Source organism: Pseudophryne corroboree, chromosome 1 (assembly GCF_028390025.1).
Source record: "Pseudophryne corroboree isolate aPseCor3 chromosome 1, aPseCor3.hap2, whole genome shotgun sequence".
NCBI classification, from domain to species: Eukaryota; Metazoa; Chordata; class Amphibia; order Anura; family Myobatrachidae; genus Pseudophryne; species Pseudophryne corroboree.
This window is the reverse complement of record NC_086444.1, coordinates 143,547,592-143,560,640: the sequence shown is the minus strand read 5'-3', so window position 1 is coordinate 143,560,640 and position 13,049 is coordinate 143,547,592.

The following is a 13,049-nucleotide window of genomic DNA, read 5'->3' as shown; positions in this document are numbered from 1 at the left end:
TGGAGGCTATAGCTGGCAGTGAACAGCGTCTCTCCGATAAGATGGAAAAGGTGCAGTGCGACCTCTCCTTACTCCGACAAGATGTTCAACATATCCGTGAGAGAGTGGGTGAGGCGGAGACACGGGTCTCCAACCTGGAAGATATGTGTGGCCCCCTGAAGCAGTCCGTATCCACGATGACCCAGCAGGTTTCCTCCCTCCAGACCAAGCTTTTAGACATGGAGGGTCGGCTGCGCAGAAATAATGTAAGATTTGTAGGCCTGCCTGAAAGAGAAGAAGGCTCGCAGCCGGAGGACTTCCTCGAATCTTGGCTTAAAGAGATGTATGGCGCTGAGTCCTTTACGGCCCAATTCACAGTGGAGCGTGCACATAGGATACCATCTCGGCCACTACCTCCTGGTGCCCCTCCTCGCACCTTCATCGCCAAATTCCTGCATTATAAGGACCGTGACTCGGTTCTCCGCCTAGGTCGTACGAAGGGCCCGTTGGTCCGTAATGGAGTCAGGGTGTCGGCCTTCCCGGACTTTGCCGCAGACGTCCAGAAGGACCGAGCCCAGTTTATGCCTATTAAACGGCGTCTGCGGGACCTCAACATCTCATATTCCATGCTGTTTCCTTCAAGGCTCCGGGTTGTGGCGGATGGGGAGACTAAGTTTCTTAATTCCCCTAGAGAGGCGGCCCAATGGCTGGACAGATTTGCGCCGGGTGCTCGGCAGCTGGCTCCGGACTGACCTCCTGCGTTGAAGATGCTGGGGCCTTGACTACCGGAGGGAACGATCATAGATCGGGGAGCCCCCCTCCTTTGCATTGGTGGCTCAAGACTTTTACGTCCAAGTGGTATTGGTTAGAGAGGGTTAGAGGTTTAGTTGAGAATCTAGGCCTTCTTAGCACTTGGTAGTTTGGGTTAATTGTTTGGGATATAAGTATGCCGGTGTTCGGGGTGGTGTACGGGGAGGGGAAGGATGGTTGGGAAGCTGCTAGTTGCGGCTCCTTTTGCTGTTTTTGGTTTTCTTTCTTTAGTTTGTTATTTTTCTTATCTATGTATTTTCTGAAGCAAGGATGTTTAATATATCAGATGCTATGGCTTACAACGCAGGGCTTGTATAAGTCATGTGCTGCTGTTGCTAATAATGTTGATTCTCAGTTATATTTTGGGAGATGTCTATCCAGGTGGCACATAGAGCCTACATGGGGTCATGATTAACCTGAAATTTCTGGCATCGAATGTCCGAGGTCTGAATAACAAAATCAAACGATCTTTGGTTCTAAATATGATTAAGAAATATGACCCGGATATTGCATGCCTCAGTGAGACCCACTTGGAAGGACATAGGTTACTGTCTTTACGACGGGCCTGGGTGGGATGGGCTTACCATGCCTCTCATTCCTCCTTTTCTAGGGGTGTCTCGGTTCTGATTAAAAAATCGGTGCAATTTGAGTTATTATCGATCAAAACTGACCGTATGGAAGATTTGTATTTCTGGAATGTAAACTGAGTTCCCAGCCCTATTACATTTTAGCGGTGTATGTCCCCCCTCCTTTTTCATATGCTGTGCTGCAGCAGGCTGCCTCTTTCATTGCTCCATCACCTACCACCCCAGTGATATGCCTGGGCGACTTTAATAACATCCTAGATTTATCCTTGGACCGATGGCATTCCCCGAATGTTGCGCTGGCGGGTGGTGGTCCTACCAAGTTTGCTGATTTCTTGTAAAGTTTGCAGTGGGTAGATGTGTGGAAGCTTCGTCACCCTGTGGCCCGTCAGTTCTCCTGTTTTTCCAGCACTCATGGCTCCTTCTCCAGGATTGACCTGATACTGGTGTCCCCCGCCCTCGTCCCTGGGATCATTGACATCCACTACGAGGCTCGAGGGGTCTCTGACCACTCCCCTCTGTTGATGACTCTTGCTGTGGAAAGTCAGAGGGGGCACTCTTATTGGAAGCTGCACCCCTCTTGGCTGACCCAGCTGGGTGACTGCAGTGACCTGGAGACTCAGTGGGGGGGTTACTTTAATGACAATACAGGGTCTGCCCCGGGTACGATAGTTTGGGATTCATTTAAGGCGTTTTTGAGAGGTTCATATATTGGACGCATAGCAGCTCATAAAATATCCTCAAGGGAGAGAGAACAGGCCCTTGAAAGCGACGCCAGGGAACTGGAGTCCCAATATTTGTTCGATGGTACCCCCGCGACAAGGGCACGCTGGCTAGTGGCTCAGTCGGCTTGGTTGGCCCACCTGTCTGATAAAAACTCTCGATCCCTCCTTTTTAAGGCTACTAATATTTATATGCAGGCTGATAGGACGGGGGGCTTCCTGGCCCGTATGATACATTATGATCGTCCTGGGACTACGATCACCCAAATGTCCGATGGGGATGGCTCCTTTGTTGACACCACGCCGGACATTGCGCAGTTATTCCGATCTTATTACTCTGAGGTTTATAGCTCACAATTGACATGCTCTACTCTAGATCTCTCATATTACCTGGGGGGTATTCCGCTGCCCGCACTCTCCTCTGAGGCCTGTGAGCTGCTGGAGGCGCCTTTGACGCTCGCGGAGGTGACTGCGGCCATTGGTATGTCCCCTAATGGCAAGGCTCCGGGGTGTGACGGAATTCCCTACGAGGTATACAAAAATCATATCGATTTTTTTGTGCCCAGGCTCCATGCCCTATACTTAGATATATTTGCCAATAACGAACTTCCCCCCTCTATGTCAGAGGCAGTTATAATAGTGATTCCAAAGCCCGGTAAGGACCCTGGGTCTCCAGACTCCTATAGGCCGATATCCCTGATTCCCACCGATGCTAAGGTCCTGGCAAAGATATTGGCAGTACGGCTTAACACAGTGATCATCTCCCTCATTCACCCGGACCAGACTGGCTTCATGCCAGGGAAGTCCACGTCTATTAACCTACGTAGACTATATACCATTTTACAACTCCCACATGACTCCCCTTCTGACTCGGCTGTGGTCTCATTAGACGCGGCCAAGGCCTTTGACAGCATTGAATGGGCTTATTTATGGGAGGTGATGGCTTGTATGGGTTTTGGACCCAACTTTATCAGATGGACTAAATTACTGTATCAACATCCGAGTGCCAGGATCTTGGTGAACGGCTATGTATCCCCCTCTTTTCAACTGTCCCGTGGTACTAGGCAGGGCTGCCCCCTATCCCCCACACTGTTTGCCTTGGCCATCGAGCCCTTGGCCTGTTTGATAAGATCGCACCCAGATATTGTGGGAATCTGTACGGGTTCACGTGAGGATAGAATAGCTCTCTACGCTGATGACATGTTGTTGTTTATGCAGGATTACACCAAGTCAATGCCCATTCTGCTGCGTGTGATTGAGAGCTTTGGTGATCATTCGGGTCTTAGAATTAACTGGTCTAAATCATACATTATGCCAGTCATAGGCCCCCCTCCTACTGTTCCCAAAATCCCCCTGCCATTATGTTGGACGATACAATTTAAATACCTCGGAATCCAAATAACTAATGACCCTTCTGATTTTGTCCCTCTGAACCTGGACCCGACCATGCAGTGGGTCATGGGCAAATCCAAAACTTGGTGTAAGCTTCCACTGACGGTGTCTGGCAGGGTTAATCTCATTAAAATGATTATACTGCCCAAACTTTTATATATTATTCTCCAGTCCCCGGTATATATTTATCCAATATTCTTTAGGAAATTAAATAGCGTTTTATCCTCACTGATATGGGCTAACAAATGACCTAGGATACAGCTAAATACCCTTACCAGGCAGCGCTCTGACGGTGGCCTGGCTCTGCCTACTTTTCAGATATATTACTACGCTGCTCAGCTGACTCATATTAGTGTATGGGCGCAGGATTCTGGGGCTGATTCTTTACATTGTGAGTTTATTCGCTGTTACTTTCCTCACCTCTCTCCTGTGCAGGTGCTGCTGAGTGGGAGCAGGGCTCGGTTTTTCCCCCCTATTATTTTCCAGGCCTCAAAGATATGGCGGGCCCTGAGAGACCTCTTGAGGTACGACGGCCTGGACCCAGATACCCCCCTTTGGTACTCTGACTGGCTCCCTGAATTACATGCGTTTGAGGGGCGGGAGGTATGGGCCCCTAGATCGGTGGTTTCTATTTCTCAACTCTACCTAGATAATGTACTCAAATCCTTTCAACAACTGAAAGATGAGTTTGACTTACCCAATTCCTACTTTTTCAGATACCTCCAGCTTCGTCATGCCCTCCAGTCCCAGTTTGCTGAGTCCCCCCCGCGAATCCTCCCATTTCCCATCAAGACCTTTGTGGCTACTTTGGGTCGAGCTAAGATGGTCTCCCTTGCGTATGGATATCTTCTTACCAAGCTCCATGCGGACCCTCTGACACGTCTCCGTGGAAAATGGGAGGAGGATATAGGTCTAATAACTGAGGAGGACTGGGCCCTTGCTCTGGAATACCCTGCCAAAGTTACCAAGTCTCTCAGGTATCAGAAAATTCAATTCTTCATTTTACTCAGAACATATATGACTCCAGCTAGGCTGGCTACTTTTGGGACGGGCGGATCTGGCCTCTGCCCTAAGTGCGGGGGGGAGGTGGGAACATTTTGGCATCTAGTGTGGGATTGCCCAAGGTTGAGGGTGTTCTGGTCGGGGGTCAGGTCAATTCTGGAGAGTACGGGAGTGACTGGCGGACTGCTTACCCCACAATTCTGTATTCTGGGGATGGGATGCTCTACTTCTCTGTCTGTTTCGATGGGTCTTTATGCTCGCAGTGTATGTGCCTTGGCTAAGGTTTGCATTGCGAGGCTATGGATGGCCCCTAGAGGCCCTTTAGTTTCTGCGCTCAAGACCCTAGTTAGTGATACAATAATTAAGGAAAGATATATATATATGAAACAAAAAAAACCCTCAGCCAAATTTGAAAAAGTCTGGTCTCCATGGCTGGACTCCCCCCATTCCCACCTGGTCCCTCAATTATAGTGGGCACTGAAGTGCTAACATATCAAAAATTTAATGTTTAATGATGTATATTTGAGATGCTTGGCGGTTGAGCCCAGCGTGTTCGCCTACTTATATGCATGACTAATGTGGTCCTGAATCAGATGATTCCTTCTCACTTTGTTCTATCTATGCGTTTTTTTTTTGTTTTTGTTTTTTCTTTTATTTTGTTCTGTTCTGCTCTGTTTTTTGTTTTTCTTATTGGTTAGTTTAAGGGCGAAAATATAAAAGTTAATGGGGATTTATATATTGGTTGCGGATCTTGCAGACCCAAATGGTCCGAACAATAGGAAATCTTTGTATATTCCCTCATGGACATAGCCTGTTATTCCACTGCTGTAAACTTCTATCAAAAATGAGGTTCTGATTCGATTTAATTGATTTTTTTGTGATATGCCGATGCTCTGCAATGTCTGTACCTTATTCTCCAGACTACTGAATAAAAATTACTTTATTAAAAAACATCTATTACAGCCTCCAAAATTCATAGTCGCCCCCTATTTCATGATGAAATTACAAAAGTACACATTCTGAAAATTACTATCCATGATTTCTGAGCACCACTCTATGCTTCTGTAAATGTTGGTTAAATATAAATTTTACAATCACAGTATTTACATCTAAAAAATGTCATAAAACACAATGTAATACACAGAGTCCCTACTAAACGTAAATGTTTACAGTGTATACAGTGCATAAATACCACATAAATCTAACTTTAAACAACCAAAACCACAAAAATGCTAACACATAAATCAGAGCGTACAGTAAACCAAAATCATGTGCTTTGCTGATTTAATCAAATTATTTTCAAGTATATTCTATGACTTTTATTGCTTAAAACTGAATAAATTAAATAATTTAGAGTTTTTATTTTTAAGTATCGGTGATAATGAATGTTTGTGTATACATGTTGTTTAATTGCATTTATTTTCAATTTTGTTTTATTTAGTAATTACTTTTTTGCCCTATCACGGGATACATAATGATTTAATGACTTATGGGCATATTTATTAACAATGTTTTACTAAAATATTGTGACTTTACACCCTTTTCACATTATTTTAGTATCACCTGAATGTATTAAAAGTAGAGATGAGCGCCTGAAATTTTTCGGGTTTTGTGTTTTGGTTTTGGGTTCGGTTCCGCGGCCGTGTTTTGGGTTCGAACGCGTTTTGGCAAAACCTCACCGAATTTTTTTTGTCGGATTCGGGTGTGTTTTGGATTCGGGTGTTTTTTTCAAAAAACACTAAAAAACAGCTTAAATCATAGAATTTGGGGGTCATTTTGATCCCAAAGTATTATTAACCTCAAAAACCATAATTTACACTCATTTTCAGTCTATTCTGAATACCTCACACCTCACAATATTATTTTTAGTCCTAAAATTTGCACCGAGGTCGCTGTGTGAGTAAGATAAGCGACCCTAGTGGCCGACACAAACACCGGGCCCATCTAGGAGTGGCACTGCAGTGTCACGCAGGATGTCCCTTCCAAAAAACCCTCCCCAAACAGCACATGACGCAAAGAAAAAAAGAGGCGCAATGAGGTAGCTGTGTGAGTAAGATTAGCGACCCTAGTGGCCGACACAAACACCGGGCCCATCTAGGAGTGGCACTGCAGTGTCACGCAGGATGGCCCTTCCAAAAAACCCTCCCCAAACAGCACATGACGCAAAGAAAAAAAGAGGCGCAATGAGGTAGCTGACTGTGTGAGTAAGATTAGCGACCCTAGTGGCCGACACAAACACCGGGCACATCTAGGAGTGGCACTGCAGTGTCACGCAGGATGTCCCTTCCAAAAAACCCTCCCCAAACAGCACATGACGCAAAGAAAAAAAGAGGCGCAATGAGGTAGCTGTGTGAGTAAGATTAGCGACCCTAGTGGCCGACACAAACACCGGGCCCATCTAGGAGTGGCACTGCAGTGTCACGCAGGGTGTCCCTTCCAAAAAACCCACCCCAATCAGCACATGATGCAAAGAAAAAGAAAAGAAAAAAGAGGTGCAAGATGGAATTATCCTTGGGCCCTCCCACCCACCCTTATGTTGTATAAACAAAACAGGACATGCACACTTTAACCAACCCATCATTTCAGTGACAGGGTCTGCCACACGACTGTGACTGATATGACGGGTTGGTTTGGACCCCCCCCAAAAAAGAAGCAATTAATCTCTCCTTGCACAAACTGGCTCTACAGAGGCAAGATGTCCACCTCATCTTCACCCTCCGATATATCACCGTGTACATCCCCCTCCTCACAGATTATCAATTCGTCCCCACTGGAATCCACCATCTCAGCTCCCTGTGTACTTTGTGGAGGCAATTGCTGCTGGTCAATGTCTCCGCGGAGGAATTGATTATAATTCATTTTAATGAACATCATCTTCTCCACATTTTCTGGATGTAACCTCGTACGCCGATTGCTGACAAGGTGAGCGGCGGCACTAAACACTCTTTCGGAGTACACACTTGTGGGAGGGCAACTTAGGTAGAATAAAGCCAGTTTGTGCAAGGGCCTCCAAATTGCCTCTTTTTCCTGCCAGTATAAGTACGGACTGTGTGACGTGCCTACTTGGATGCGGTCACTCATATAATCCTCCACCATTCTATCAATGTTGAGAGAATCATATGCAGTGACAGTAGACGACATGTCCGTAATCGTTGTCAGGTCCTTCAGTCCGGACCAGATGTCAGCATCAGCAGTCGCTCCAGACTGCCCTGCATCACCGCCAGCGGGTGGGCTCGGAATTCTGAGCCTTTTCCTCGCACCCCCAGTTGCGGGAGAATGTGAAGGAGGAGATGTTGACAGGTCGCGTTCCGCTTGACTTGACAATTTTGTCACCAGCAGGTCTTTCAACCCCAGCAGACCTGTGTCTGCCGGAAAGAGAGATCCAAGGTAGGCTTTAAATCTAGGATCGAGCACGGTGGCCAAAATGTAGTGCTCTGATTTCAACAGATTGACCACCCGTGAATCCTTGTTAAGCGAATTAAGGGCTGCATCCACAAGTCCCACATGCCTAGCGGAATCGCTCCGTGTTAGCTCCTCCTTCAATGCCTCCAGCTTCTTCTGCAAAAGCCTGATGAGGGGAATGACCTGACTCAGGCTGGCAGTGTCTGAACTGACTTCACGTGTGGCAAGTTCAAAGGGCATCAGAACCTTGCACAACGTTGAAATCATTCTCCACTGCACTTGAGACAGGTGCATTCCACCTACTATATCGTGCTCAATTGTATAGGCTTGAATGGCCTTTTGCTGCTCCTCCAACCTCTGAAGCATATAGAGGGTTGAATTCCACCTCGTTACCACTTCTTGCTTCAGATGATGGCAGGGCAGGTTCAGTAGTTTTTGGTGGTGCTCCAGTTTTCTGTACGTGGTGCCTGTACGCCGAAAGTGTCCCGCAATTCTTCTGGCCACCGACAGCATCTCTTGCACGGCCCTGTCGTTTTTTAAAAAATTCTGCACCACCAAATTCAAGGTATGTGCAAAACATGGGACGTGCTGGAATTGGCCCAGATTTAATGCACACAATATTGCTGGCGTTGTCCGATGCCACAAATCCACAGGAGAGTCCAATTGGGGTAAGCCATTCCGCGATGATCTTCCTCGGTTGCCGTAAGAGGTTTTCAGCTGTGTGCGTATTCTGGAAAGCGGTGATACAAAGCGTAGCCTGCCTAGGAAAGAGTTGGCGTTTGCGAGATGCTGCTACTGGTGCCGCCGCTGCTGTTCTTGCGGCGGGAGTCCATACATCTACCCAGTGGGCTGTCACAGTCATATAGTCCTGACCCTGCCCTGCTCCACTTGTCCACATGTCCGTGGTTAAGTGGACATTGGGTACAGCTGCATTTTTTAGGACACTGGTGACTCTTTTTCTGAGGTCTGTGTACATTTTCGGTATCGCCTGCCTAGAGAAATGGAACCTAGATGGTATTTGGTACCGGGGACACAGTACCTCCAACAAGTCTCTAGTTGGCTCTGCAGTAATGATGGATACCGGAACCACGTTTCTCACCACCCAGGATGCCAAGGCCTCAGTTATCCGCTTTGCAGTAGGATGACTGCTGTGATATTTCATCTTCCTCGCAAAGGACTGTTGAACAGTCAATTGCTTACTGGAAGTAGTACAAGTGGGCTTACGACTTCCCCTCTGGGATGACCATCGACTCCCAGCGGCAACAACAGCAGCGCCAGCAGCAGTAGGCGTTACACGCAAGGATGCATCGGAGGAATCCCAGGCAGGAGAGGACTCGTCAGACTTGCCAGTGACATGGCCTGCAGGACTATTGGCATTCCTGGGGAAGGAGGAAATTGACACTGAGGGAGTTGGTGGGGTGGTTTGCGTGAGCTTGGTTACAAGAGGAAGGGATTTACTGGTCAGTGGACTGCTTCCGCTGTCACCCAAAGTTTTTGAACTTGTCACTGACTTATTATGAATGCGCTGCAGGTGACGTATAAGGGAGGATGTTCCGAGGTGGTTAACGTCCTTACCCCTACTTATTACAGCTTGACAAAGGGAACACACGGCTTGACACCTGTTGTCCGCATTTGTGGTGAAATACCTCCACACCGAAGAGCTGATTTTTTTGGTATTTTCACCTGGCATGTCAACGGCCATATTCCTCCCACGGACAACAGGTGTCTCCCCGGGTGCCTGACTTAAACAAACCACCTCACCATCAGAATCCTCCTGGTCAATTTCCTCCCCAGCGCCAGCAACACCCATATCCTCCTCATCCTGGTGTACTTCAACACTGACATCTTCAATCTGACTATCAGGAACTGGACTGCGGGTGCTCCTTCCAGCACTTGCAGGGGGCATGCAAATAGTGGAAGGCGCATGCTCTTCACGTCCAGTGTTGGGAAGGTCAGGCATCGCAAACGACACAATTGGACTCTCCTTGTGGATTTGGGATTTCAAAGAACGCACAGTTCTTTGCGGTGCTTTTGCCAGCTTGAGTCTTTTCAGTTTTCTAGCGAGAGGCTGAGTGCTTCCATCCTCATGTGAAGCTGAACCACTAGCCATGAACATAGGCCAGGGCCTCAGCCGTTCCTTGCCACTCCGTGTGGTAAATGGCATATTGGCAAGTTTACGCTTCTCCTCCGACAATTTTATTTTAGGTTTTGGAGTCCTTTTTTTTCTGATATTTGGTGTTTTGGATTTGACATGCTCTGTACTATGACATTGGGCATCGGCCTTGGCAGACGACGTTGCTGGCATTTCATCGTCTCGGCCATGACTAGTGGCAGCAGCTTCAGCACGAGGTGGAAGTGGATCTTGATCTTTCCCTAATTTTGGAACCTCAACTTTTTTGTTCTCCATATTTTATAGGCAGAACTAAAAGGCACCTCAGGTAAACAATGGAGATGGATGGATTGGATACTAGTATACAATTATGGACGGACTGCCACGGTTAGGTGGTATAAAAAAACCACGGTTAGGTGGTATATATTATAATAATAATACAATTATGGATGGACGGACTGCCTGCCGACTGCCGACACAGAGGTAGCCACAGCCGTGAACTACCGCACTGTACACTGGTTGATAAAGAGATAGTAGTATACTCGTAACAATTAGGATGACACTATGACGGTATAAAGAATGAAAAAAAAACCACGGTTAGGTGGTAGGTATATAATAATAAATAATACAATTCTGGTCGGACGGACTGCCTGCCGTGTGCCGACACAGAGGTAGCCACAGCCGTGAACTACCGCACTGTACACTGGTTGATAAAGAGATAGTAGTATACTCGTAACAATTAGGATGACACTATGACGGTATAAAGAATGAAAAAAAAAACCACGGTTAGGTGGTAGGTATATAATAATAAATAATACAATTCTGGTCGGACGGACTGCCTGCCGTGTGCCGACACAGAGGTAGCCACAGCCGTGAACTACCGCACTGTACACTGGTTGATAAAGAGATAGTAGTATACTCGTAACAATTAGGATGACACTATGACGGTATAAAGAATGAAAAAAAAAACCACGGTTAGGTGGTAGGTATATAATAATAAATAATACAATTCTGGTCGGACGGACTGCCTGCCGTGTGCCGACACAGAGGTAGCCACAGCCGTGAACTACCGCACTGTACACTGGTTGATAAAGAGATAGTAGTATACTCGTAACAATTAGGATGACACTATGACGGTATAAAGAATGGAAAAAAAAACCACGGTTAGGTGGTAGGTATATAATAATAAATAATACAATTCTGGTCGGACGGACTGCCTGCCGTGTGCCGACACAGAGGTAGCCACAGCCGTGAACTACCGCACTGTACACTGGTTGATAAAGAGATAGTAGTATACTCGTAACAATTAGGATGACACTATGACGGTATAAAGAATGAAAAAAAAACCACGGTTAGGTGGTAGGTATATAATAATAAATAATACAATTCTGGTCGGACGGACTGCCTGCCGTGTGCCGACACAGAGGTAGCCACAGCCGTGAACTACCGCACTGTACACTGGTTGATAAAGAGATAGTAGTATACTCGTAACAATTAGGATGACACTATGACGGTATAAAGAATGAAAAAAAAACCACGGTTAGGTGGTAGGTATATAATAATAAATAATACAATTCTGGTCGGACGGACTGCCTGCCGTGTGCCGACACAGAGGTAGCCACAGCCGTGAACTACCGCACTGTACACTGGTTGATAAAGAGATAGTAGTATACTCGTAACAATTAGGATGACACTATGACGGTATAAAGAATGAAAAAAAAAACCACGGTTAGGTGGTAGGTATATAATAATAAATAATACAATTCTGGTCGGACGGACTGCCTGCCGTGTGCCGACACAGAGGTAGCCACAGCCGTGAACTACCGCACTGTACACTGGTTGATAAAGAGATAGTAGTATACTCGTAACAATTAGGATGACACTATGACGGTATAAAGAATGAAAAAAAAAACCACGGTTAGGTGGTAGGTATATAATAATAAATAATACAATTCTGGTCGGACGGACTGCCTGCCGTGTGCCGACACAGAGGTAGCCACAGCCGTGAACTACCGCACTGTACACTGGTTGATAAAGAGATAGTAGTATACTCGTAACAATTAGGATGACACTATGACGGTATAAAGAATGAAAAAAAAACCACGGTTAGGTGGTAGGTATATAATAATAAATAATACAATTCTGGTCGGACGGACTGCCTGCCGTGTGCCGACACAGAGGTAGCCACAGCCGTGAACTACCGCACTGTACACTGGTTGATAAAGAGATAGTAGTATACTCGTAACAATTAGGATGACACTATGACGGTATAAAGAATGAAAAAAAAACCACGGTTAGGTGGTAGGTATATAATAATAAATAATACAATTCTGGTCGGACGGACTGCCTGCCGTGTGCCGACACAGAGGTAGCCACAGCCGTGAACTACCGCACTGTACTGTGTCTGCTGCTAATATAGACTGGTTGATATTTAAAGAGATATTAGTAGTATACAACAATACTATACTGGTGGTCAGGCACTGGTCACCACTCCTGCAGCAAAAGTGTGCACTGTTAATTAATATAATTGTACTCCTGGCTCCTGCTAACAACCTGCAGTGCTCCCCAGTCTCCCCCACAATTAATTATAAGCTTTTAATTTATACATTGATGACTGTGCAGCACACTGGGCTGAGCTGAGTGCACACAGACTGAGTCACACTGTGTGACTGACTGTGCTGTGTATCGTTTTTTTTTTCAGGCAGAGAACGGATATAGCAGAGAGAAGTGAACGGATATATTATATTAAATAAAAGTTAACTAGCAACTGCACTGGTCACTGACTGTGGTAAACTAACTCTGTCTGCGACTCTGCACAATCTCTCTCTCTCTATCTAATCTATCTCTATTCTAATGGAGAGGACGCCAGACACGTCCTCTCCCTATCAATCTCAATGCACGAGTGAAAATGGCGGCGACGCGCGGCTCCTTATATAGAATCCGAGTCTCGCGATAGAATCCGAGCCTCGCGAGAATCCGACAGCGTCATGATGAAGTTCGGGCGCGCTCGGGTTAACCGAGCAAGGCGGGAAGATCCGAGTCGCTCGG